This window comes from Arvicanthis niloticus, chromosome 19, assembly GCF_011762505.2.
Source record: "Arvicanthis niloticus isolate mArvNil1 chromosome 19, mArvNil1.pat.X, whole genome shotgun sequence".
Classification (NCBI taxonomy): domain Eukaryota; kingdom Metazoa; phylum Chordata; class Mammalia; order Rodentia; family Muridae; genus Arvicanthis; species Arvicanthis niloticus.
The window spans coordinates 16,286,599-16,310,583 of record NC_047676.1 but is presented as its reverse complement, the minus strand read 5'-3'; the positions used below and the strand labels follow the sequence as shown (position 1 = coordinate 16,310,583).

General features: G+C 33.6%; 1 protein-coding gene across 2 annotated transcripts in view; it reads left to right on the top strand.

Annotated features, from left to right (window-relative positions):
- The window catches only part of Cdh18 (cadherin 18), a 796,539-nt gene that overhangs the window by 188,183 nt on the left and 584,371 nt on the right, over window positions 1–23,985 (top strand). The window contains exon 1 of one of the 2 annotated variants that reach the window (XM_034523568.2): window positions 5,199–5,277. The exons of the other annotated variant lie outside the window; for it this stretch is intronic. The gene's annotated coding sequence lies outside the window, so the exon portion shown is untranslated. Of the gene's footprint in view, window positions 1–5,198; window positions 5,278–23,985 lie in introns of those variants that run through there. 2 annotated transcript variants of the gene reach the window in all.

Here is a 23,985-nt window from a genome sequence, read left to right as displayed (position 1 = left end):
CCACATTCTGTTCACACTGTTATAGTCATACCACATGCCCAGTCTGTTTTAAAATTTTCAGCGTTTCCTTCAGCATTAGAGAATCAAGTACAATCTCATAAATATGGCTGGAAACACTCTAGTGACCCTACTCCACATACCCAGCTTCTTCTGGCTCAAACATAAGATACACTACCAGGAGAAAGAAGTGTATTTCCTATCCATTTAGAAAAGAGTCAGGCAGAAATAACTAGATGGCCACCAAAAAAATCAATGAATATATAAAATGTAGTATGTCATACAGATGTATTCTTCAAGAAAAGACAGTATGTTGCTTGTAAGAAAATGAGAGACTGTACACCATCATTTTCAGTTAAATAATCAAATTCAAAAAAACCACATACTATATGAAGTATGTGATACACAAAACCTCAATTTAAAGAATACATACACACACACACACACACACAAAACACACAGGTATTTGTACAATTATGTATTTCTCTGATTTCTTTTTATTGACAAGCCCCTGCTGAATATGTAGGCTGCACTATTTCTGATTTTCACTCTCCTCTTTGATATATTTATTACTACGAGAATGACTTCATGTCTGAGTATGGTTCTAAAACACAATAATTTTATACTTACTTCACAAACTAAGGATTCGTGACATTAAGACATGGTTGGTTGTGTAGTATATGTGTTAGTGTCCTGCACATGATATGAGACTATAAAGATGAACTATATTTTTCTATAAAGAAAACTGTGCAGATGAGAATTTATGGCTAACAATATGAGCAAAGTACAATGATGCCTGTGCATGATAAAGTATAATTCTTTTGTTTAGGTGATAAATTAACAAAAAAATATATGTTATGTTTATAATCTTCCCATTTTGAGAATTACATTTATATATTCCAAAATTCTCATGAGTAGAGTAACATGTTTTTTAAATGAACTTATAATTAGATTATGAAAACACAAATAACTATCTTCATACACATTTGAGGACTTCTTTCTACCTATTTTTATCAATTTATTCCACCTTTAGCTCTGTTGTTTGACCAGTGAAGTATTTTTGTTTGTTTGTCTGTTTGGCTGGCAGAGTGAGTGGATTCTCACACCATGGTTAGTAGAAAATGATACTGAATGTTCTACTCAGATTCTGCCTAATTCCCTTGTAACTAGCTTCCCTCATTTAACTGGACACTGGGTGCTGCCATAGGGATGAGTGTCCACACATGTCTTCTCTGTGTGTATTAATGAATGTTCACAGGTTCCTGTGCTCACCTGCCAAGTCTACTTAAACACTGACTATCACATCCCACCCTTGTGCCTTTTCCCATTGTTAGGACTACATTGAATCTATAAATAAAACATATAAATATAAAGGTTAATCTACGGTGTGCATTGCTGATATTTTACTACTGCTTCAACATCTTTAAAGAGTAACAATTTTAAATAGATTTAAAGTATATATTCTTCTATGATCTCATTTGATTTCAATAAAAATAAATTTAATGAGTTAGGGATTTTAGGCTTATTTCAAATGTGTGAACATGAATCACAGAGACATTTATTTTATTGTGTTGCTGTCATTAAGAAGACTCATTGTTGCTGCAACCTAGTGTAATTGGCCGTCTGGTCCATAGCATCTCAGAACAAGGGCTTGAACACAGAATGTCTTTGTATCATAGTCTACTGAGGATACCACTTGTATCTCCAACTAATATACATTTATACCTGAACTTCTTTAATTCCTGCTTTCAATGGTTTTCTTACTAATTGCATGTGATTTGGCAATAGCTTAACATATCCTAATTAAGTAAAATTCACGAGTTAAAAATTACTATTTTTTAATTTATGTTTTATTGGATATTTTATTTAAATTTCAGATGCCATCCCCTTTCTCCATTTCCCCTCCCTAGAAAACCCCTATCCTATGCCCCCTTCTCCTTTTTGCTTTTATACAATTTTTTTAATGTTAACCAAAGGCTTTATAAGTTTGGTAATGCTCAATATCAATCAGAAGTGTAACCTAATACCCAACCTAGATATATCAACTTATCTTTGACTGGAGGAGACATGTGAACATCTGCCTCCATGTCTGGACCCCCTCTTCTTTCTCTCTCATCACCTAGCTCCTCCTCTCCTTCTCCTCCTCCTTTCCTTACTCCCCCCACTTTAGCTCTTCCTACATATCACCCTTCCTGTTAAAATAAAACTTTTCCCTCAAAATACATTTAGAGCATAACTATACCAATTTATGTCAGTAAGGTGCAAGATAGACCTAATACCCAGTCCATCATTTTGTTGACTAAGCAGAACCTCTGTCATCTCTCCTAAATAAAAGACTTAGTTCTGAACCTGGCTCTTTTTTTTTTTTTTTCTTGGCTTTAGAATTAATGTCAGCTGAAAACCATCCTCTCAAATCTTTTCTCTCAAAGTAAATAGCAAGAATTGGCTATGAGACTATAAGATTTCAACCCTGTCAGAAATCCAGAATGACTGAGTTAACGGAAATTATGGGAAGCACAAACCATAGCTTCTAAAACTTAGCCAATTTATAGAGACCGCTGAACACCTGGACAGTCCCTATGCTACAGATCATTGGAGCATCCAAACTTAAGCCTTCTTAGTTGACTGATTATATCTGCCAAGACATAGTTATCAGCCCTTAATAATTCTGCTTCACTAGGTCTGTCAGATGATCCTGGGCCAGAAGGATGAAAATTACTATTTTTTAAGTGAAAATAAAATGTTCATTAAATTTAACTGCATTAGATACACAGAGTAGTATTTGAACATTTTCATATCAAATCCTATATTTGATATGAAAAATAGTTGCAGTTGTAAATAGAGCCTACAAAAAATAAGTTAGTGAAAGAAAGACGTGTGTCTTCACTGGGGGTCTTGATCCTGCACCATTCATTAGATAAAAATTAATGAAAACCTGAGAGGATACACAAGTATCATGAAGAGATAAAAGAATTCTGCTATATTATTAGAAATAGTATCAATATTCAAAAACAGAACCACGAGTATTTCAAAATGAACAATAAATGAGCATAGAATTTAAGAGGAACTAAATTTATATTTAGAAATGTGAATTATTTTCTTTAGTATGTCTCAGAAGAAGGTATTCCCATTTAACCCTCTTACCTTGCCCATTAAAAAACTTCTATCATAATTCATAAATAGCAATCTTGCCCACTTCCCAGCCATAAAGGTCTCCTTACTTTGATCCTTGGTCATTTGATCTTTTATAGTGGGATCTGATTATTCTCTAGTTACTGTAGTAAGTCATAAGCTCATGAAGGGAAAGTGGAAGGTGTGTAAAATAATTTATGTATATTTTGAATTCACTGAAATTACACACTAGTCTTTTGAGACTATACACACTAGTCTTTTGAGCACAAAATATACACACTAGTCTTTTGAGCACAAATCAATATCCAATATATATGTATTTCTGTGTTGTGTATGTGTGTATGGCGCAACATGTATGAGTGCTTCTCTGTGTTTTTTATATCTATGAATAACCTTATTAGGACCCAAAATTATAATTTACACTATACACAGAACACTCTAATTTTAATAGCCAAAGCAAATAACCTTTTAAAAATAGGCAACGTGTGTAAACAGACATTTATCAACTATTCTGTTGATGGAAATTTCTGACTGGTATAATAAATGGTGCTATTACTAATCTGTCTAAGAACAAAAGTCAAATCCGCAAGGAGAGCCCATTTGGCACCAGCAAGAATAACAGCAAAGAGGATGGATGAAGATAGCAAGCAAAAGGAGCCTCGTGGCACACTGTTGTGGATTCTTAATTAGTGCAGCCATTAAGGGAAACAATCTACTAGTTCCTTAAAATTTTGAGAATATATATGACATGAGATCCAGCAATTTTATTCCATTTGGTACATCCTAGTAATGTAAAATTACAAAGCATATGAAAATGGACAACTAATGATCTCTGCATTAATATTCACAATAGCCAAGAAAATTAAATATTGTATGCATCTGTCCAAGATGAATGAATAAAGAAAACGTGATATTTATACATAACCAACTACTACATATTCCTGAAAAATCAACGAGATTTCCTGACAACATGGATTGAAATACAGATAATAATGCTTGGTGACATGTGTCAGACAGTAAGCAGCAAATGTTTCAGGTTCTCACATGAGAAATTAAAAAAAAAAATGAACCTACAAAAGCCAAAGCTATAATTGTTAACACTAGTAATTAGAGAAAGCAATCAAGACCAAGAGGCTAGAGAAGGTTAACTCCCGAACCTAGAGTTGAACGTAGATACAAGCCTGAAAGATTTAGTGTGCTAAACATCATGAAACCCATATCAAAGTCTGCTATATATTTTTAAAAGATACAGTAAAAGATTTTGAATATATTTTCCATAATAAATACAGTAAATGAAAGGACTTACCACTATTTGTGAAGATAATATATTTGACTTGATACAAAATGAGTACACTTGGAAACACGTAACAAGATACACACCTTGTCAATATAAATAATTCTGTGTTTTATGCATCATTTATGAAATCTTAAAACATAAACACAATTTTAGCTTATTACAGACATAAATGACTTTTTAAAGTTATTCCTTTTGTTCATGAACGTCCTTCCTGATATCAAGATGTCATGATTTACCTTCTTAGATTCCATGACATTAGAGGTGAGCAAGGCCAGATGTACCCTGACCTACAACTGCTCTGATGAGCAGCAGTTAAAAGAAGCAGAATGTTCACTTTGCATGTGTGTTGTTTTGCGAGTCACACTTGTTATGCCACAGATAAGAAAAAAAAATATTTGTATTTAGTGGTGGAGTTTGATCACAAATCAACATACTTTCCTAGGTTTTCAGCTGGCACCCTTGGTCTCAGAGACATACTCACATCCTCATGAATGATTTCTGTTACGGTCAAATATTTCAGTTGTCTGAGAGGATGTGGCTCAGAGAGCCTGACTGCCGTTCTTCTCATATTGCAAAGTATATTCCTTCAGTAAAAAAATCTATGCCTTCGCCTCTACTATGTAGGTTGCGTGTCATCTTATCCATGATGACAGAAAGAAAAAAACCTAGGATCCCAGAATATCTGCAGTAAATTCTGCTGAATGCTAACAGTGGGCTCAGATGCGTTTCATTTCTGACCTTGTGCAATGCTTCTTTGCTTATGCAACGCTTTGTATATCAAACACACAAACTGCCGCGAAAGCTTTGGCTGCTTGCATATGGATACGTTTCAGAAAACAAATGTTGTTCAGGTCAGTTTCATCAAAGCCATTTTTCTTCCTTTTATTCTATGGCATGAGACTGCATGATATATTTTATTGCATTTTAATGACACACAGAGAAGTCACACAGTGATTTGTTTCACGTGAATGCTTGTTGATCTACAATGGTAAGGAAAATTCAATCTAACTCTCAAATCAGCTGATATTTCCAAAGGATTTATAGATTATGGAATATTATTTATAACTTTAATCAGCTCATCACCATTCAGTGTATGTGTGTGTGTGTGTGTATCTCTCTGTGTGTATTTGTGTGCTTGCCTGTCTGTCTTGTTTGCTGTTGTATGTGAGTTGAAAATAGAATAAAAATAGCCACAATTCTAAAGCTACAAGGTTTTTTCTGTATATATATCATTGTGATATTTATGTAATTCTTAATCGGGAAAAATATGGAAATCAAAAAGATGCAGAAAATGTTTAGTTTTAAATCTTACTATAAAACCAATATTAATGAAAAATCTGAACTTGATGTATGTGACAAGTGGCTTCATTACGTCTTTAAATGTATCCTCAAAATGTATCTAACTTTTAAGTTATCTGGCTTATGATCATAATCATGTGATCTGTTAAATCAGTTATTGATTATTTCTGACTTGTGTATGGCCTATGATACATGTATGCTTTATTTTTAAGAATTATTCTGTAGAATGCTTAGTAAATTTTATAACAATAAAAGTTTATTACTTTAAATTACTTCTTTATTTCAAATAGTATTGATCAGCCTAAGCACACAAACAGAATTCATGCACAAAGAGCTAAGCCAAATTTTTCAAAAGAGAAAATGAGCTGAGTGGAAATGAGGCTCATGTCCACAAATTGTATGCTGTTTTTTTTTTTTTTTTTTTTTTTTTTTTTTTTTTTTGTTTTTTTTTTTGTTTTTTTTTTTTGTTTTTTTTTTTTTTTTTTGTTTTTTTTTTTTTGCCATTTAGTTCTGAAAAAAAAACAGAATCAATCTGCATGGAGTAATAAATGTACTGAAATCACTAATTTTTTATATTGAAGAAACTATAAAGGATTCACAGTGGGCAGGAACTTCTGATATGATGCAGATAAATGGTTTTTATTTCATTCAATCACTGTTTACATTGCCCAGCTGCTGCAAGATCTTCTCAGGGTATGTACAATCCCCTCTTAAGGGCTTCAGTGGGCTGGATCACAAACTTGGTCACCAGGGATAAAGACGGTAAATAAAGAATTCCTGCTCCAGCTGTCTGCTGAGTCACTCTCTTCCTTAAATCTTAAGGCAGTTAACATTCTTTGGAAGAGAATGCCATTGGTCAGACCAATTATGTTCACACGGGCTCTTTAAGCAAAGGAAAACTTGAACCATGACTTGGGACATTTTATGTTCATTTAGAATCCTCAAGTCACAGAAAATATAGTCAAACAGTAAAGGGTATAGTTAATGTATCAGTTGCTTCAATTTTAATTACATATAATTCTTTAATTATAATATGAACTATGACAATTCTATATAATACTATTTTGTTCTTTTTTATCACAATACAAGTAAACACTTCTAATTTAGGAACATTTGTAAAGTTGTCATTAGGCAAGACATAATGCTGAGCCACTAAAGTCCAAGCTTTATAATCAAAAGAATGGTGTTTATAATGTCACTAAACAGTAGCTAATGTAAATCTCATTATAAACTAGCTAACAATAATGAATTGATTTGAGCTAAATTCTGAGAGGTTATGCTTCGCTTTACACAGTAGTTACTTAGTTTTATTCTTTTAATTTAAAACTGTGTTAATGAAATACAGAACATCCTGATGACACTCATTTACATCTTCTTGAATATCCCTTCCAGACTTTTCCACACACTTGTCATTAAAATTTCCCTTCTTATACTTGTGAGTTTATCAAGGATTATGTGTGTAATTATAGGTTTAGAACTATTCTTTGGAGCCTGGGAGACTCATTGTTGGGCATGTAAAAAAAGGGGGACTTTCTTCATCTATAATCTATCAATAGTTTAGTTTAGTATTAAAATGTTAGTGCACTGTGAACTCTCTTCCTCAACTCTTGACTAACTGATGACAGGCCCAGTGTATTCCAGGCACAATACAAATAACTGCAGAAATTATAAGGTCTTTATTGTAAGGTTTGTGTTCTGCCTAGGGCATGGCATTTCCAAGTACATCTTCCCAAAGGGACTAGTATTCATCACAAGATAACCCAATACCAAGTTCTCAGCACAAAACTGATATATTTGTCTGAGAAGGAAAAAGGGCAGGGAATAAAAGATAAAGACAGGGGCTAGAGAACGAGGGTAATGGAGAAAGCAATAAAGAGGGACAAGGCATATTTGCCCCAGAAGGAAAAAGGACTGCCTCTGGATAGAGAGGAGGCAAACTTAGCCCATAGGTAAATGGCAATTTATAAATGTACAAAGCAACACTCCATGTTAGAATGAGTTGATTTGTTTTGTTTGGGTATGCTAATTACAGCATCCAAAAGAGGTTTTCTAACTGCTGAACAACAGTACTTTGATAGCTGAACACTGTCAGTCAGTCTTACGAGAAGAAAGTGGACAAATAAGGAATATACTTGGGGACTAGCTTTAGGAATATAATCTAATGATTTTTGACAAGGTAGAGAGAATGGGAGAGAAGAACATGGTCTGCCACAACCAGATTTGCTAGGCTCAGACTGGCAAGAGTCGCTTTACTCTTTATCTTCCAGCTCTTACCTACTTCTTGCTTTTTCCTATGCCATGGTTTTAAGTGTACTGTATATGCCATGCTTAACTCATGACATCAACACTCATATAATCATATATTCTCATCACTTTAGGACAACTTTTAGTGTCTGAGTTCACTGGAAAGTGTTGCTATTCTGATTTTATCTGAGAACAGTATTCACTGTGGGTATGAATATAGCTATTTAGAAGGGAAAATAATGATACATCTATTTATATACAATTCAAGTAATTCTCTTGCTACATTAACAAATAAATGAAGAGATCATGTAATAATGAGAACAAAAATTATCCAGTCATAAAATATCTACTTGTTTTCATATTGAATGATCATTTTTCTTAAAAGTACAAACCTGTGTCAAATTTTTGTTGATTAAAACATAATAATTTGAAAATGAGAAAATTGAGATAGACTTGGAAGGTATTATCCAACATATAGAAAACATATTGCAGTATACACACACATATATATATATGTATATATATACACATATATATATACGTATATATACTATATATATATGTGTGTGTGTGTGTATTTGTGTATACATAGTGTACATATATAGGTATGCATGTATACATATATGTGCATATATATATATGTATATATATATATTACATAAAAGTAGAATGGTAACTCAGAAAACTACCAAATATACTACTGTTATTGAAGAATACATTGTACCTTGTGAGAAACAATATCATCCTACTTGATAGATATTGTTGAGTTAAATTATTTAACACATATAAAATAAAAATATCATTTATGCATCTTTATACAAGTTTACCATCTTGTATTGATATTCTTTTTATTTGAGAGTTATGATTAACTGTTTGTAATAATTCAAAGAGCATAAAGAAGTAGTCACCTCTCACAGGGATCTAGCTATTAATTAAAAAAAAATCTGGATAGCTCAGGGTGACACTAAACTTAGAAATATCACATCTTATCCTCCAGAAAGCCATGATCACAAATAAGGTCTACCACGTCTGCTGTTGTTTTAAAATATATTTTCTCATAACACAGTATTATGATGATATAATCAGCTTCTTTTCAGGAACAACTTTGTGACTCTAAGTGTTCTCAAAAACAAACAAACACACAAAACAAAAAAACATAACAAACCCCCCACAAACAATAATGAAAAATGAAGAGTAATTATTTTATATCTCTGTGTATATTGATTTGTAGAAATTTTTTAGATTTGTCTCTTATAAACAAACTTACAGTTTAAAACACTTTGTACATTTTTCCCTTCTCACAATCCTTCCCCCATGCCCTTTTCTTCTCCTCTGAGAAGGTGTCTCCCCCACACCCGATATCCCCCACCCTGGCACTCTGCAGGGCTTGGTGCTATCTCTCCCAATGAAAGCAGACAAGGCAGCCTAGCTAGAAGAACAAATTCCATGTACAGGCCACAGCTTTTGAGATATTCCCTGCTCTAAGTAGTTCAGGACCTACATGAACGTCAAGCTTCATATCTACTACATATGTGCAGGAAGCCCTTGGTCCAGCCTATGAATGTTCTTTAGTTGGAGGTTGAGAATCTGAGAGCCCTAAGAGTCCAGGTTAGTTAACTCTGTTTGTCTATCTGAGGCGTACCTATCCCTTTCCATGCCCACAATTCTTCCTTAAGAGTCCCCAGACTTAATCCACTGTTAGGGCATGAGTGTCTGAATCTTTCTGAGACAGTTGTTGGGGTGGACCTCTCAAAGGACAACATCCTTCCGTGTGCAAGCATAACAGAGTATCATTAAAAGCGTCAAGAATTAGTGCTTGCCCATGGGATTGGTCTCAAGTTGGGTTAGTTTTTGGTTGGCCATTCCATCAGTCTCTGCTCCATCCCTCATGCTTCCATTTCCTGTAGACAGGATCAGTTTTGTGGGAGGGTTGGTGTATCTATCACTCCAGAGAGAGTCATGCCTGGCTACAGAAGATAGCCTTTTCAGGTTCCATATCCCCAGTGTTGTAAGTCACATCTAAGGTCACCCTACATTGATTCTTGTGTGCCTCCGTTACTCCAGGCCTCTGTCTCTTCTTGGAGATAATCTCTTACCTACGCTCCCATCAGTTGTAGATTTCCAACATTTTCATTGCCATCTAGCCATGTCTACTCTCCTTCCCCACACCTGATCCTGAATGCCCACATCACTCTCCCTACCTTCTTCCCCTCCCAGGTCCCTCCATTCATTTTCATCTTGTGACAATTTTAATTCATATTCTAAGTAGGATTCAAGCATCCTAGCTTGTGCCTCCCTTCTTGTTTAGCTTCTTTCAGTTTGTGGAGTGTACCATGAATATCCTGTGTTTTATGGCTAATATCGACTTATAAGTGAGGACATCCTACTTGGCTTTTTGGGGCTGGGTTACCTCAGTCAGGAAGATATTGTCAAGTTACTTTCACTTTCCTAAAAACTTCATGATGTGTTTGTATTTAATAGCTGATTCATAGTCCATTGAGTAGAGGTACCATATTTTTTTTTATTCATTCTTCAATTGAGGGACATCTAGGTTGTTTCCAGTTACTAGCCATTATGAATAAAGCTGCCAAGAATATAATGCACAAGTGTCTTTTTGGGATGTTAGAGCATCTTTTGGGTATATGCCCAGGAGTGGTATACCTGAGTCTTCAGGTAGAACTATTACCAGTTTCTAAGAATCTGACAAGTTAATCTCTGACATGGTTGTAAAATTTTTACACTCATCATCAATGATCAAGTGTTACCCTTGTTTTACAGTCTTACCAGCACGTTCTATCTCTTGAATCTTTGATCTTAGCGGTTCTACTGGGTGCAAGACTGAGCCTCAGAGCTGTTCTGATTTTCATTTCCCTGATGACTAAGGACTTTGAACACTTCTTTATGTGCTTCTTGGCCATTCTACATTTCTCTGTTGAGAACTCTCTATTTATCTCTGTACCACATTTTTAATTCGATTATTTGGGTGGGTGATGTCTAACTTCTTGAGTTCTCTGTGAATTTTAGATATTATCCCTTTGTCAGAGGTAGGATTGGTGAAGATCCTTTCACAATCTATAGGTTACCATTTTATAATATTGACAGGTTTTTTTTTTTTTTTTCCTTACAGAAGCTTTTCATTTTCCTGAGGTCCCATTTATCAATTGTTGGTGTGAGCCTGAGCCACTGGTGTTCTGTTCAGGAAATTGGCTCTTGTACCAATGTTAAAGGATATTTTCCACTTTCTCTTCTATGAGATTTAGTGTATCTGTTTTTTTGTGGATGTCCTTGATCCACTTGGACATGAGTTTTGTTTCATTCTTCTACATGCAGATAGACATCCAGTTAGACCAGCACCATTTGTTGAACATGCTTTCTTATTCCATTGTATGGTTTTGCCTTCTTTGACAAAAATCAGGTGTCCATAGGTATGTTTGTTTAGATACCCTTGATCAATAAGTCTTTTTCTGTACCAATAAAATGCAGTTTTTAGTACTATTGATCTGTAGAACCTCTTGATGTCAGAGATGGTGATTCCTTCTGAATTTTTTTTTTTTATTGTTCAAGATAATTTTGGCTACCTTGTTTTTCTTATTTTTCATATGTATTGAATATTGCTGTTTCAAGATTTATAAAAATATGTTGGAATTTGATGGGGCATTAAATCTATAGATTGCTTTTTGTAAGATGGGCATATGTATTCTATTAATCATACCTATCCATGAGCATGGAAGATCTTTCTATCTTCTGTTATCTTCTTCAATTTTTTTTTTCTTCAGGGACTTAAAGTTCTTGTCATACAGATCTTTCACTTGCTTGGTTAAGATTACACAAAGATATTTTATGTTAATTAAAGCTATTGTAAAGGGTGTTGTTTCCTTAATTTATCATTCATATAAAGAGGGCTACTGATTTCTTAGAGTTAATTTATCTCTAGCCACTGTGCTGAAGTTGTTTATAAGCTGTAGGAGTTGTATGGTAAAATTTTAAGGGTCACTTATGTATATTATCATATCATTGGCAAAGAGTGATCATTTGTCTTCTTTTTTCCAATTTGTATCCCCTTGATCTCTTTTAATTGTCTTATTGCTCTGACTAGAAATTCAAGTACTATATAGACACAGTGAAAATCAGCAGCCTTTTCTTGTCCCTGTTTTAGTACAATTGCTTTAATTTTCTCTCCATTTAGTTTGATGCTCATTGTTAGCTTGTTCTATATTCCTTTAATTATGTTTAGGTATGTGCCCAAGCTTCTCTAATAGCTTTAAGATGAAGGGGTTATACATTTTATCAAAAGATTTTTCAGCAACTAGTAGTATCATGTGATTATTTTCTTTCCTTTTGTTTATGTGGCAGATTATGTTGATGGATTTGCATATTTTAAATCATCCCAATTCCCCTGGGATGAAACCAATTTGATATTGATAAATAATGTCTTTGATTTGTTTCTGGATTAAGATTCGAAGTATTTTATTGAGTATTTTTGCACCTATGCTCATAAGAGAAATTGATCTAGGTTTTCTTTGTTGAGTTTTTGTGTGGTCTAGGTACCAGGGTGACTGTGGCTTCATCCAATGAATCTAGCAGAGTTTCTTATATTTCTGTTTTGTGAACTTGTTTGAGGAGTATAAGTATTAATTTTCTTTCAAAGTTTGGTAGAATTCTGCATTAAATCACTGGGAGACTTTCAATGACTGCTTCTATGTCTTTAGATTTTATAGGACTGTTTAATAATTTACCTGATCTTGATTTAACTTTGGTAAATGTTATATGACTAGAAAATCATCCATTTCATGAAGATTTTCAAATCTTTGGAGTACAAGCTTTTGAAGTAAGACCTATTTTTTTTTTTTAATTTTTTCAGTGTTTGTCTTCCTTTTCACTTTCGATTTTCTTTATTCTGATACTGTCTCTTTGTCTTTTGGTTAGTTTGGCTATGGGTTTGTCTAAGCTGTTTTTCTCAAAGAATCAGTTCTTTGTTTCATTGATACTTTGCACTGTTTCTTTGTTTCTAACTGATCGGTTTTAGCCCTGAATTTGAGTGTTTCCTCCCTTCTATTCCTCTTTAGAGTGTTTGTTTGTTTGTTTGTTTTTATTTTTATTATCTTTTTAGAGCTTTCAGGTGTACATTTAAATCGCTTGTATGAGAACTTTTTAATTTATTTATGGAGTCACTTAGTATTATGAAATTTCTTCTCAGCACTGCTTTCATTGTGTCCCCCAAATTTGGGTATGTTTTGTCTTCATTTTCATTGATTTGATTTTTAGAAAGTCTTTAATTTTCTTTTTTTTTTTTTCTTTTCCTTTTTCCTTCTCTGACCCAGAGACCATTGAGTAGAGAGTTGTTCATTTTCCTTGAGAGTGTTTGATTTCTAGTCTTTCTGTTGTTGGTGAAATCCAGCTTTCATTCATAGTGGTCTGCATGGCATTATTTCAATTCTCTTGTGTCTGTTGAGGCTTTTTATGACAGATTATGTCAATTTTGGAGAAGAATTTGTAAAGCTATGAGAAGGAGGTACATACTTTTGTGTTTGGGTGAAATATTCTATTGATATTGAATATTGGTTAGGCCCATTTGATTCATTATGACTGTTAGTTTCATTGTTTTCATGTTTACTATTTGTCTGGATGCCCTGTCAATAGTGAGAGTAGAATGTTAAAGTCTGATGTGCAATTTAAGCTTAAGCATTTTTTTTTCAAATGTGAATACCCTTGTGTTTGGGGCATAGATGTTCAGAATTGAGATGTCATCTTGGTAGACTTCTCAGTGTACAAGTATGAACTATCCTTTCCTGTCTATTTTGTTTGAATTTAGTTGGAAGTCTATTTTATTAGATATTAGAATGGCTATTCCAGCTTGTTTCTTGAGTCCCTTTGCTTGGAAAACATTTTTTTCCAGCCCTTAACTGTGATGCAATGCTATCTTTATTGCTCAGGGTATTTCTTTTATGCCTCAGAAGGGTCGACCCTCTTTTTATATACATTTGGTTAGTTGGTGTCTTTTGGGGGGAAGTGAGAGATATTAATGAATAGTGATTGTTATTTCCCGTTATATTGATGTTGGTTGTGTGTGTGTGTGTGTGTGTGTGTGTGCTTTTTTTGTTTTTGATGAAATTTCTTATGGCTTGTGTTTTCTTTGATATAGTTATTCTGCTTGGGTTAGAGTTTTACTTATGTAGGGCTGGATTTGTGGATAAATATTGTTTGAATTTGCATTTTTCTTGGAATATCTTGTTCTTTATCTGTGTTAATTTAAAGCTATCCTGGGTATAGTAGTCCTGGTTGGCACCTGTGGTTTTTCAGAGTTTGCAAAATATCTGTCCAGGTCTTTCTAGCCTTTATTGTCTGTGTTGTGAAGTTGGGTGTAATTCTGTTAGGTCTGCCTTTGTATGTTACCTATCTTTTTTTCCCTTTTCATTTTTAATATTTTTCTTTGTTTTGTAAATTTTGTGTTTTGATTATTATGTGACAAGATTTTCTTTTCTGGTCCAGTCTAATTATTGTTTTATAAGCTTCTTGTAGGTTTATAGACATCTCTTTCTTCAGGTTAGGAATGTTTTCTTCTAAGATTTTGTTGAGAATATTTTCTGGGACTTGGACCTGGGACCCTTCACCTTCTTCTATTCCAAATATCTTCGGTTAGGTCTTTTCATGGTATACCAAATTTTTCTGGACATTTCATTTCAAATAATTTTTAGATTTAACATTTTCTTTGATGTATCAGTTTCTTCTATTTTATCTTCTATGCCTGATATTTTCTCGTTCAGTTTTTGTATTCTGTTGGTGGTGCTCGCATCTGTTGATCCTGTTCTCTTCTCTAGCTTTTCCATGTCCAGGATTTTCTCAGTTTGTGTTTCTTTATTTCTTCTATTTCTACTTTCAGGTCTTATGCACTTTTATTTATTTTCTTCATCTGTTTAATTGTATTTTTCCTATATGTCTTTTAGGGATTTGTTTGTTTTATCTTTGGAAGGGAAACTGGGAAGTGAGACAACATTTGAAATGTATTAAAATAACCAATAAAATATAAAATGACATATTTGGTTGCCTATATTTTTCTTTATTTCTATAAGGTCTTTATTCATTTTATATTTAAAGGCCTCTATTATATTTATAAAATTTATTATAATATTTTCTTGGGTTTCAGTTGTGTTAGGCTATCTTGGGCTTATTGTAGTAGGGTTGCTGAGCTCTGGAATTGTCACAATGCCCTGGCTTTTGTTGATTATGTTCTTTCCAGGGTCTTTAGCTGTATGGAGATGGTTTTGATCTCTCAATGTTCTTGTTGGCAGTTGATAGGGGGATGAATCTCTATGGTCCTGATGTGGCAGGCCTCTGATGAGTATCTTTGGATTGTATGGTTCAAGACTGGCAAGTGTTTATGGTTCTGGACCTGCAGGGCTGTATGTTTTAGGAGCCACAGGTCACATGAAGGTGGGCAGAGATGGAGCAGGAGAATGGAGGTGCTCCTGAAGTAGCAGGCTGCTCAACGTAGCTTGGCTTGGCTCAGAGGACTTACAGAGCAGGAAAGATATGTTGGAGAAGGGAAGCTTACCTGGATGGTTCAGGATTCACTGGTCTAATGAAAGTGGAAGAGAGGTGGTGGGAGAATGGAGGTCCCCTTGGTATATAGCAGGCTACTCAAAGCAGCTGGTCTTGGCCATGAGGGCTCAGAAAGCAGGGAAGATGAGTGGGGGAAGGTAAACTTACCTGTACAGTTCAGGATGTGTAAATCTAATGACAGTAGGGAAGAGGTGACTGGAGAATGGAGGACCCTGGAATATGAGCGCTATCTCTTTCAAAATACTGTTTCACTATTCATTTTTCTTTTTTTTTAATCTATGAGAATTTTAAAGCAAAACAGAAAATTACATAATTGTATAGATTATAACTTTATGTTTTACATGAGAATTGAGTGCATTATCACTATATACATATCTTAAAACTGGTTTGATGCTCAATTTGAAGGTCAATTCTAAAATTGGCTGGCAAGTTCTTATAACAATTATTTGATAACTGGAATCATAAAATGTAAGATAAAATTATACAAAGTTATCATGATACATGTTTATTTCCTGGTAGAAAATCAGGGTGATAAAATTAGATTATAATCTCATTAACTTCTAATAGATGTAACACAAGGAAAATAACTAATCCTACAGAAAAAGTTCTGAGTATGTATTATATGATTTCAATTGCAAAGTACATTATTTACTTTGAACATGATGAATTCTGCAAAGTGTATTGAAACCTACATTTAAAAAATAATTTTATTTAAAACCTGCTGTTATTAATTTGTAACCTGGCTTTTCACGAAATTCTGTTATACTACTAATTTAATGTCCAAAAATCTACAAAAACAGTGGTCTTGGGGTATAGGGCAACAAGCAAAATGAGAAGCAATAATTTATTATGTAATGTTTCAGGAATCTTGTACTTCCTGCCATTTTTTGACAGTCAGTATAAAAGAGCATTAAATAATCAATACTCATGAATTTCAAAGCAATGTTGTATAATATATAGAAATAATACAATGAGTATAATCAAAATAATAAAACAATAAATATAATAAAATAATAAAAATAATATTAGGGTGTTCTTGTAAATACCTGAAGTTCATTTGAGATTTTATAATTATTAAAATTCCTAGTTTTCCATTCTGACACATAGATAGCAGTTATTAACTCTTCTTTTTAATTTTAGTTGTTTTGAATTATATTAAGTACATTATAAATTGTACATATTTAACGTTCTTATATTGAAAACTTCTAATATAAACCCATCCCTGAAACACTTATGTCAAGCAGAAAAATGAACATTCTGCATATTCACTCATTATTTAATTGGAATTTGATGGCTTATTTTAACTATTACTTGAAATTAAAATAGCAAATTCAAGGTGCTCACAAGGCATTGTAATAAAAGGAAAGGTGCCTTCAGGGAATCACCCCACACAGCTAAACTTATATCTTTCCAAACATAAAATAATTAAGGGTTTTTCTGCTTCTAGACAGGAACAACTATCAGGAGCTGATATACATATGAGTCAAGGAGAACAATGTATGTCACATGTTGGTGGCTGAACATGACACTGTTGTCCACATGGTGGTGGCATTAAAGCTATGCCGTATGTAAATAAAGGGATTCTGGAATGCCCCTGCACAGTCTCAGAGATCTCATGAGGCCAAGCTTGTGCCAGTTTCTGTGTGGAAAGACTGCGAGGCAATTACACGAAACTGTGAAAGTGAAGCCTGAATTGTACTGGAGACTTCTAGACACTGGAGATGCCAACGCTATAGAATATCTGCCAAAGAGAGCTGCACAAAGATAATTGTACCAGTTGGAAGGAGAGCTGCATATTGCAAGATGCATAGTCAGAAAGACAGAAGCATCTAAGAGCTTCGACACCATACATAGAACTATAGGATTTGGTGTTCATACTGTCTTGCTTTGTTCCAGTATTTCCTCAGGATGACCTCCATTACCATTTCAAAATAGTACTGGTTATTTTATACCACTCCATGTTGGGACTATGTAATTTTACTTTTAGATTTTACAGGTACAAAAGATATCCCTTTGCAGCTCAGCAGAGACTGCATTTTAAATAGTGTTGACACTGTAAAAGATGACGGGGACTTTTGAAGTGAGGCTAAATGTATTTTGTGTTATGATGTGCTGTGCCCTGCAGCCTATAGAGCCATGGATTTGGATGTAGAATTTTGAATGAGAATGTCCTCCAGAGACTCTAACATTTGAATACTTGTTCCCCAGTTGGTGGCACTATTTATATAGGCTTAGAAAGTGTGAATTTGATGGAGGAACTATTTCCCAGGGGGTGGGCTTTGAACTTTTAAAACAACTCACAATTACATGTTTGCTCTCTGTTCATGCTTTTGCTTCAGGATGTGTGTTCTCAGCCATCATAAGATATCTGTAATGCATATTGCTATGGTTCACTGCGGGATAGTAATAGAATCTTATATCTGTTGAGCTGAAAGTCCAACAAACACTCCTTTCTTCAAGTTGTTTTAGTCATGGTATTTTGTCACAATAGTAACATAAAAGTGTCATAAAGTAACTGTAATAGTCTCCACCTACTACAAAACAAGCTTCTTTTATGAGGAATCAAAGCTGCATTCATCTGTGAGTAATGATGCTAAGTATAAAGCACCCAGATATATGAATTGGTTGTTATGGCTCCTCTTAAATGTCTGAGTTTAGTTGACAGAACTCACAGCTAGTGTGCCTCAGGGAATCCTTGAGCTGCCTCTCACCTCAAAGGGTATGTGCACTCATGTGCATATTTCCCCACACAGACACTCATACATAAATATAAGGAATATACCAAAATTAAATCTTAAAAAGAGATGGTTAGTCCCTTAAGTGAATAATAATAATAAATGTGTTATACAGTTACTACTTTGTGTGTCTGTAACAATCATGATTAAATTTTAAAAAAGGTTGCAGATTTGTGAGGGAGCAAAGAGGTCATTGGAGGGATTGGGAAGAAAATGATGTAAATATAACCTCATGTTTATATTATATATATATATATATATATATAATATATATATATATATGTATGTATACACACACACACACACAAATATATATATATATATATATATATATATATATATATATATATATATATGCTTATATTTTTTTGGTAACATGGCTGTAGTAAATTTTCTTCTAAGATCCCTAGTCTCACCAGACATGGGTGGTTAGTTTTATAGTACCCATAAATGCCCTCCGATTGAGTGGACATTATGTCCCACGAGACTGCTGTTCATTGCTGCAAAGATATTTGCCACTATTCCACCTTTGGGGATATCTCATCATGTTTCTCATTGTAGTTCATATCTGTCTTAGGTAGAATATCAATTGCTATATATAGATGTCTAAATATCTAGATACTTATTTGTTTTACTTCTAAGTTTAGGTAAACATGAAGTAATATATTTACTTGTAGATTTTTAAAACATCATTGGTTTAGGTATTCATCTATACTTCTCCATCAGTATTGCCCTGTCTACTCTCTTCTCGACTAATGACCATGCTTTCCATATCCCAGCTGTCACTGACTATGTATCCTATAATTTCCATTTCCTCCCCTCCCCAATTTCCATTTGCTTTTCCTTGTTTCTGTGATTATTCCAGGTTATACAGTCAATCTGAAGATTTGAAGTTATGAGCCATAGACGAGTCACAGCATGAAGCACATGGGTTTAGGTTCCTTTATTCAATATAATGCATTCAGTAACCTGCAAATTACATTTTCTATAGAGTCAAATATTCTACAATGTATATGTCACATTTTTCATTATACATTCATTTGTTGAAAGATACTTAGGTTGTTTCCATTTTTAGCTAGTGTAATTAGAGTGATAATGGACATAACAATGTACATATCTGTGCAGTGTGATGTTGTGGACTTTAGGCATGTGTGGAGCAGTGGTTTACCTGGGTCATAGGGCAGATACATTTTTAGCTCTTTGAGGGTTCTCTATGTAAATTTCAAAAGTGGCTACACCAGTTTACACTCCCATTAACAGTAAATAACTTTTTTTTTCCTCTCACACACCTCTGTAGCATTTGCTGGCAATTGTTTTGCTATCCACTACTTGAACTACAGACTATGATGTTTAAAGTCATTGCAATTTGAAACCCCATTTTTTTTCAGAATCTTAAACACATTTTAAAATATTTTATGTAAACTGAATGTTAATCTTCTATCTGATATATATGACCCTTTCTATTCTGGGCTTCATCTTCAGGCAATTGATTCTTTCCTGCTGGATAGAAGCTATACAATGAGGTCTCTCCTGTCCATTCATGGCCTTAATTTTTGGAAAAATGTAAAGGCCTTTCCTGTTTCAATGCCTTGTAGAATTTTGCATTTTTTTTCTAGTGGTTTCAGCATTATATAGTGGGCTCTTTGATGTATTTGACATGAATTCTTGTCAGGGTGTTAGATTCAGATGTAATTTCATTCTTTTCCACATGATGTTGTGTTTACCAGCAACATTTGTTGAAGACAATGTCTTTTCTGCAGTACATGATTTTGGCATCTTTTCCTCTGATAGTCTGAAAACATAAGAATGTTTTCATGTGAATATCACCAACACATTTCTCCCATAATGGCATAAAATGTGTCCAATTGAAAATTGATTATTTTAATTTCTTCATTTTTTCACTGAAAAAAATGAGTCACTTTGTACAAAGTATTTTGGAGTGCACCGAATTGAATACAACTGAACTGAACTGAATTCCTTGAGTTCCCAATGACTCACTGTTTTTTAAGTTGCTTCTTTTCCCTAGCTGTTCTCATGAGAGTTGGATGTACCCTTTCTCTGATTCATTCAGTCAAATCTTTCTCTGATTTGTCACTTTGTCAGCCTCTCCACTAGATGTTATTGTTTGGGATTAAAGGTATGTATTACAGCTAAAAGGATCAAAGGTGTGTGTTAAGGGTGTGTCTATATTCCAGGGAGATCATATCTTTGAATATGATACCTTGCCAAAGAAGCCAGGTTGCTGGATTAAAATTCCTGTACAACTTGAAAATTGAACATATTTCAAATATATAAATATAATCTATTTAGTTTTGTATGACAGTGATCATTTAGTATATCTAAAATGGTGGACCTATTACATGACACGCAATATACAGACACCTTATATTTCTCCTATATACTTCTACATTTTCATCATCTTTTAATGAAAATATTTATAATATTTATTATATATTTGCATACTATTACTTTTTTTTTTGCTGTGAGACCTTGTCAAGATAGTAATGCACACTGCAACACCAGATAAATCAAGTCATAGTTTTCTTCTCTACACATCACACAGTCATTTGCTTTTCCTGGAAATGGCCATGAGGAATCCTGGAAGAGCATAAGAGCTCTATTTACATTTTCAAGTTTTCCTTACAGAATGTGGAAGGACTGTATGCCCAAGCAGACACAGAACTTGAATTCTATTATTATTTATTTTAATTTTCTTTTTATCTTGAATTTTTTCTTTCTGTGATAAAATTCTAAATTTTGAAAGTTAGGTTTAGCATTGACTGGCTGATTTATCATATAGAACTAACATTTTAAATTCATTATTTTTTGTAACATTTAAAACTGCATACGTTAATGATATTCTGCATGATCTTTTTGTTAAAAATACCAGTAGTAAAATGGAAAATTGAAACCCGTATCTTTTCTTTACCATTATTTTTGCCCTCTACACTGCTGCTAAACAGAGCCAAGATACACTTTTATTGTTAAAATATATTGTCATCATCTCCTGACAGAAGCAGGTATCTCCAGGGTTGAAGGACTGTAGAAGTTTCTCATGAAAGAAATTTCATATGCAACATTGTACATATTTTAGATTTTGTGCAAGTATATTGTATATGGATAAACAAAATAAAATCTGAACTAACTATACAACTAAGAGACAATTTTTCAATGAACAAATTTATACATAAAATAATTATACTACTCAGCCTCACACCTTTCTTTCACCATTGTGAACAAATACGGATGAGAGTTCTTCTGGTTATTTCTCTGTGAGCCTTTTATGCCAGGGCTACTAAATCATTGTCATTTAAAAACATAATTAGCAATCTCATTAGCTAATGAAGATAATGACCATTACAATTCTGTCCCAATTTATGGTTTCTCCTTTATCACAGTTTAACAACAATGTTGTCAGAGGGTAATAGCAATGTTATCTTACAAATGACCCTTACAATAATGAGAGATCATTACCTTATATCAAAGACCAATGATTATTATTCACAGCATTCTTCATTATACTGTGAGGTGGAGTGGGGTAGCTGGTAAATTTTCAATGAAAATTAATCAAAAAATTTTGTGCTATTGCCACAATAGAAATCATACTACATTGAAAATGACTATAAATATTAATGTTTTGATTTAGTGATCATAAATTATGGAATGTTACATAGTTAATTACTACACGACAAGTGACTAGTAATGAAAGAATAATGATCATTCTTTTCCAGTTTATGTAAATTGATCAGAAAAGCAAAATCCTTCTCTAATGTTCCTAAAACTTAATTTCCCATTTTTAAATACAAATATATCTAAGTATATATGAGATAATCAGAGAAATTCTTATAATTTTTAACATTTTAAAAAATACCCATTACTGGTGGGAATATAGGCGATTACCAAAATAATGTTTTTATATCCTTTTATAACAGGTACATGGGTCAAGAATACATGGACTCCAAAGGCACTTTGGACAGAATATATTAGATATCAGTTTCTATATAGCAGGTGATCTTAATATCTCTTCATTAATTATCATTGGCTTCTTCAGAGGCTTTTATTCTTCAACTCTCTCTATTGGGGAAGGTTAGTTCTCTGCAGTTGCATTTGTTTCATTTTATTTCCCTATTGTTAATTGCCACCAGAGAACCAGGTTTTGTGTTTGCATAACAACTGTTTAATCATGCATATCTTAAATTATCCTATTCTTTTAATAAGGCAGGACTATGACACCTTACTTCTGCAAAGCCAGGAGGGGAATGAATCTGCTATATAAGAGCCTGATCTAACACAACCCAATCACAGATTGACTGTCCATGCTTAAGTCTAGACCACCTTCAAGGGCACATATTTGTTACAGGACTTATGAAGTAGAAGGTGGAGACCTGACACATTCTGCTTCACTATTTAGTCTATGTAAAAGTGAACCACATTCATTATCTTTAGGGTTTGAGAGAGCCTCTCTTCATTTGTGTATCAGCTTAGAACCAATCTCATTAAAACTATATTGTGTTGGACTGGAAAGTTGAAACCAATGGATTTTAGTCAGTTGCTGCTTTTATGTCCTAAAATGCTAAGCACATGCCTGATGTAACTCACTAATTAGAACTTCAGTAACTCAGTGTTCTATGGGAAATCTCAAGTAGGAACAAGTTTATCAGAATGCAAAAAAACTCAGTTCACCATGACTAGGAAATAAAGCTAAATAGTTACAAACTTCAGGCTTCTGAAACACAAAGGTAAAACTAAGGATTGGGAAATGGCAGGAGATGGTTCTGAAACTTGTATGTTATTCATTGGGTTAAAGGCCTGGAAAAGTCAGTAACTTTTTGTTGTTGTGGGCTTGTTTTTGTTTGTTTTATGAGGCAAGGTTTCTCTGTGTAGACCTGCTTTTCCTAAAACTTCCTCTGTTTACCAGGCTGGCCTTGAATTCAGAAATCTGCCTGCTTCTGCTTCATAAGTGATGGGATTAAAGGATTTTCAACACTTGATAAAAACATGATAGGCAAAATTTATATCTATTAAAATGGACTTAGTGGTATTTTTAAAGGTTTTGGATGAAAATGGCTAAAATATTAAAAAAGGAATAGCTGGTGAAAGAATTGCCTTTGGATCCGAGTTTCCTGAGGAGAAAATATTATGTTGGAAGAAGGACTGCCTTCAATTAAAATCTCAAAACTAAGTGGATCTATTTATTTTCTTATTGGCATTCTTACTGAGAGTCAAGCTTAGAGTTCTTGTTGAATTGACCTGGTTCTTGTAAACACTATTAGAAATAACAGCAAAGCATTTTTAAAAAATGTTGTATTTTTATGCAGTCACTCATGTTTTTCGGAACAACTCACGGAGCCTCTGATTTTATGAATACCTAATAAGACTGTAAATTGAAGAATGAATTGGAGTGGAATTTAGCATTACTTTAATAGCTTTGAGACGGTGACCTATATAATAATCAGAAATACATTTTTATGTAACACTATATGTGTGTTACTAAATTCTTTTTTACTAAGAATTTACATTGTTATTTAGTAAACAACTCACTCAAAATGAATACAGTTGTCATTTTCTTTAAGTAATTTTTGCATTTTAAGACATTAGATATTCAAAAATTATGGATGTGATGACAAGATCATATGACTTAAGATAAAAAGAGATGACAGTGTAACTACATTACCTCACTTTACTTCCTAGCATATAAAAGCTAAGGCATTGGACTCCCAT